We start from the raw sequence: 5,304 nt of genomic DNA, 5'->3' as shown, positions 1-5,304 counted from the left end.
AATTTTGCTCAGAACGGGTGCATCTTTTCAATAGTGAGCTGGATCGATCCTTCTGGGTTTGCTCCAGCATTCCCATGTTGGAGGATGGAGATTCCACCCCCAGTTTCGAGGCAGGCAACTTCTGTATCTCCTTAGTCCTTCTCCCCTCCCCACAGACAGCCACCTTCACCCTAAAACCCCCAGGGATATTTTCTTTTCCCGACAAACCACACCAAGAAATAACAGGCATAAAAGACGCCGGGCAGATTTGGAAATTGTCTTTCAAACCACAAAATGAATGGAGGGAGGAAATCACATCTCAGCTTCTTTCCCCACTCCCTGCTTCGGCTGGGGAGGCAAAACCAAGCAAGGAAAGTACTGAAATTACCCACAGTGGGTGCTCAGGGAAGCCATGGGAACTGCTCTAAAAAGCCACAGGAAGAGGGAAGTGCTAGCGTTATCCATACAGGAGCAGCTATTTACCGGTATTACTGCATCTGATGGGAGCAGGAGGGTTTACCATCCCCCAGTGCCCACTCTGCAAGCTGGGACACAAACTGGGATGAGTAGGGAAGCAAAACCCTCCCCGAGGAAAACAGATAAAATTACCTTGGCTGAAAACTTTCCCAAATATTGCTGGTGGCTGCGACGGGAAGAGATGCAATGAAGCCACCAGCACAGGCCAGCTGAGGGAAACAGGAGCCCAGGAACCAGCCCGGCAGGGACCAGCCCACCAAAGGGCTCCGGATGAGCCCAAATATCATTCTTTTCCCCGTAACTGGACACAGTTAGCAAACACTGAGAAGCTCCTGCACTGGAACAGGACGCCCAGAGAAGCTGTCGATGCCTTAGCCCTCGAAGCGTTCAAGGCTAGATGGAGCTTGGAGCAACCCAGTCTAATGGAAGGTGTCACTGACCACGGCAGGGGGTTGGAACGAGATGATCTCTAAGGTCCTTCCCACCCCAAACCATTCTGGGATTCTGTGATTCCAGGTTAGGAGGCTGGGAAGCAATCCACATGGATTTTATGACAGCATTAGCCATCAGCCGTGGTGGGTTGGTTTTGAGCATCCCTTCCCTTGCACCACACGGAATTTGGGAGTTTCCTTTCTAGGAGAGAGAACGCAGAGACAACATCCCCCTGCACAGCATCCTGGCCTCTTGTCTGCACCTTCTCCTCCTTTTTCTGGGACAAACCCCAGAAATATTTCCCTAGCTGGCAGCTCATCCTTCACAGATCCCAAAGCCAAGCCTGAGATCAATTGTGGCCAAGGTTCCTGAACAAAGAGCCCATTTTCTCCCCAGCTGCCAAAAGAACCAACACCCTGCACAAGGGCATCCCACCAAACAAACCAGCAGTGTTCCTCTCCAGGTGTTTTGCCTAAATTCAAAGCACTGCTGATAAATTATTCTTGCTGCCTAAGGAGAAAGTGGAGCCTCCGGGTGGGCAAGGCAGAGGTGCTTCCCTTCCCCTCCAGACCCTGTTTCGCAACATCCAGCTCTGCCAAGCCTGGATGGGGAATGCCAGAGGAGCCGCCAGCAGCACTGGGAGCATCCCAAGAATGCCACTTGAGCAGCCCAAGAGATCGTGTGCAGAATCCCCAGCCTCTCCCACAGAAGTCAGGATGCTACAACAGTGCTCAGCCCACCACCTTCCCACCTCTCGGAGCCGCTCCTCTCCCCCTGCACCGGGCACAGGGGTTATTCCCACACCCAGGGACCTGGCAAGGACTCAAAGCCGGAGCAAACAATGGACTTAATATAGTGGGAGGAGGTCGGGCTGCAGCTGCAGGATGCATCTGCCCCGGCCACCGTGCCGAGGAGGAAACGTGCACTTGCCTGGCCGCCTCATTGTCAGCAGGGAATAAATCAAATAAATCTCCTTCCGTGCATCCTTGAGATATTTTATAGCTTTTAAAGCTCTTCTAAATGAAAAGCAAAGCCCTTTGGGAAGAAGCAGCAGCAACGGCAGCATCCTCCTAATGCATCCATCCTTCCTCGGTGTGGGGCAGCCCCTGTGGCTTTTCAGCATGGAGCCGGCATGGATGCATCCTCAAGGGACCGAGGGGCACCCCTGGAGCACTGCTGAGCCAAGCAGGGAGGCAGGAAACACCACAAGCCAGCAGGAAACTCCAGTGCAGCCGGAGGGGCATCACCGGAGCCTGGAGGAAGTGCTGGAGCTGAGCCCCCCGCCCCAGCGTGCTCTTTAACCCTCTTTTTAAAAAAAACCCAGTGAAAATTAAATAACACACAAACAGCTTCTCTGGGAGAGTGTGCCTGTGCTGGGAGATATCCCAGAGCAGAGGCTGCATGGGAACCAGGCTCCTGTTGTTCCAGGTGATGCCGGAAGGAAGCGGCCCGGCTTCTTAAAAACACATAATAAAACAAAAAAGAAAGGTGAGAAGTAACACATTAAGCTGTGGATGATTTGGAACGTGCTGTACACCCACCAAGCTGTGAGGGTAAAATAAGGCAAAGAATCAAAACGCCTCAAATCAACCCAAAAGCACTTTGCCATGGGCAGGAAAAGGCCTTGGAAGGGCACCTTTGCAGCAGACAGCTCTGCTTTCACGAGCCTTGACCGATTCATTAATATCTTTAAAGGAGCAAAAGTGACCGCCCTCCATCCTCACGACCTCCTCGGAGAGCCAGCAGTGACAGCCAAAACTATAACTCAAAAAGCAGCATTTCCTAGAAAGTCCAGAGGTATTTCCCAACCAGGCCGGGATCGGTGCTGCCGATTCCCCCTGTGCCCCGCGCTCTACCACCGGCATCTGCCGAGCAGTGCAGGAAAGCATCGGTGGGATGTCTGCCCCCAAGTCCAAGCGGGAGCATCCAGAATAACGAGAACCAGGCATTTCCCACCCCCTCCCAAACATGCTCCTGTCCTTTGGCAGAAAACCGAGTGCTACATCCCCGTCCTCCATGGGACCAACCTGCCTTTAGTTACTGGATTTAAAACTCCTCACCCTGAAGCCAGGGAAAGCTGTTTGAGACAGGGTACGGAGGAGAAAAAAGCCACCCCCAAAATGGGGATGGCAATCTGCTCCCTGCCATGGAGGTGACCATCGATGAGGAGGAATCTATTGGGAATGGTATCCAGGCTGCAGCCCTTCTTCACAAACCTGGTTTGCATTATTAATCAGCATTATTAACCTTCCTTGCTAAGCACAGCCTGGGAGGAATTAAGACCCTGGAAGTGTTTGACGGGGCTCGGAGCAACCTGGTCTAGTGGAAGGTGCCCATGGCAGCGAGTGGAATGAGACAACCTTTAAGATCCCTTCCAAACCGTTCAGTGACTCCATGATTTTGCAAAGAGCCCACCTGTAACTGCTGCCTCACACCCAGCTTTTAAGGCCCCCCTGGCAGGTTCCCTGACACATCCCACCAGTCCCTGGGGCGCTGCTTTTTGGGCAGGCAGGAGATGCTTGGTTGCTTGCTGTTGAGGTGAGGGGTTTTATCACTGAGCAGCAATGGAAAGAGGAACAAAGCCCTGGCTCAGAAGAACCAGCGTTGCCAGTTGTGCCGTCAGCTCGCTGCCAGTGGTTTCAAGGTCTGTGAGCACGCTCACTGAAGTGTTTCCTTTCAGTAGCACAAAGGAAAAACAAAATAAAAAGCCCTAAAACATGAAGATAAAGGCTGGGGGCATCTCCAAAGAGACCAGTGACCTGTGGGCAAAGCTTTTGTCCAACGCCAAGCAGTCCCCAACTTGCCAGGAAGCACCGCAGCCCCACAACCAAACCAGATCTGCCAAGCTTTTCCCCGCCAGAGGTTCTCCGGTGTGACCCCACTCCAGCTGGCAGAGGGGAGCGGGGTGTCCCCAAGGGTGGGGAACTCAGGCTGGCCCCCCCAGCACAACCCCCTGCTCCCAAGCCCGGGATGGCCAGCGCCACGCGGAGCCGGCCGGGGCGTTTTGGGAAGGCGAGGGCTATGATTTTGTGCTATTCATAGCTAACCACGGCTCCCCTCCCAACGCGGGGAAGGCTGCCGGAGCAACGGGACGGCTCCATTTACACGGGGCCGCTTTTCCACGCCGGGATCCGCTGCAGACCACACCTTTCCCAGGACAAGCAGCACCTTATGCACGCCAGCACCGTGGTTTGGGACGCAGTAGGACACGGAGCTCACGCTCCCAGGTCTCCTCTCCCCTGTCCTGCTCTCTGAATAAATAAAGCAAAAATCAAGCAAACCCCAAGGGAGTTTTGCTCACAACAGAGACCTGCCCATTATTTTTAGGCTCCGTGTCATTCGTGCAGAGACATAATCACTTCCTGCCTTCCAGGAAGGAAATGTCCCACCACCGTTGCCTGTCTGCCTCTTCCTCAGGCAATGCCCCCAGCCCAGCCACACCAAAACTCGCTGTTTTCTCCCATCCAGGGCAGGAAAACAACGGGGGCACAGCTCGGGATGTGACGGGTGCCACGGCCAGGAGCGCTGCGGGAAGAGGAGGGGGTGTTCGCTCCCCCAGCACTAAGAGGATGCACCGGGGAAAGGGCAGGGAAGCAGGTCCGGAAAAGTCCGGCAGCCATCGGAAGCGCAGCCTGGACGAGGTTTCTGGAAGTTTTCAGCCCCGAGAAGCGGGGCAGGAGCTCAGCGGGAGCAGGCAGCCTCGATCCTAGGACATCCTCTGCGGCAGCGAGGGGGACTCCGACCCGCACGGGGCTGGGAGCCCACCGGGCTCTGCGCCACCCCGCGCACGTGCCAGCGGGAAACCCATCCCAGGCTTCCCGCTCCTCCCGTGCTCCCTAAAGGGGAGGCTGCCGAGCCAAACCCCAGACCTCGGCTACAGCTGCTCCTCTTCCTCCTCCATCTTCATCCTCCAGCAGGGAGCCATCCCGCACCTCCCCCCCGCTTCAGAGCCTGCTCTCCAAGCGGCTTTTGGGGGTGCAAGGGAGGCACAACCAAGAGATGCAAATCCCAAAACTCACTCTGGGGGAGTCGAGCCACAGCAGGCACAGCCGGCACCGGCCGACAGCCGTGCTGGGCTCCCAGCCCGGTGGGGCTGGCTTCCGGGCCAAAAGAGGGAGAGAAAAGCCCCTTTTAAATAGCAAACACAACTGCAAAGGCAGGAGAGGTGGGATCCGCGGGGCGGATGCTGAGCCTCAAAACTAGTGATCCGTCTATTTTCCAGAGGTTTAAAGCCCAGCGCTGGCTCCGGATAAACCCCCCTCGCCATGGCTGAGGCACCTCATGGCCACGCTGTGGAGTCTGTGCTCCAGGGGCAAAATAAACCTTCCCCCCATTGTCCCACCCGTCTTGGCTTGGGGGAACACACCCAGCGGGGACCCCCGCCCAAGAAGCCCCCCGAGTGCTCATCACAAACCC

Source organism: Corvus brachyrhynchos, unplaced genomic scaffold (genome assembly GCF_000691975.1).
Source record: "Corvus brachyrhynchos isolate BGI_N302 unplaced genomic scaffold, ASM69197v1 scaffold66, whole genome shotgun sequence".
Lineage (NCBI taxonomy): Eukaryota > Metazoa > Chordata > Aves > Passeriformes > Corvidae > Corvus > Corvus brachyrhynchos.
The sequence above is the reverse complement of the archived record's forward strand: the minus strand, read 5'-3'. Positions refer to the sequence as shown.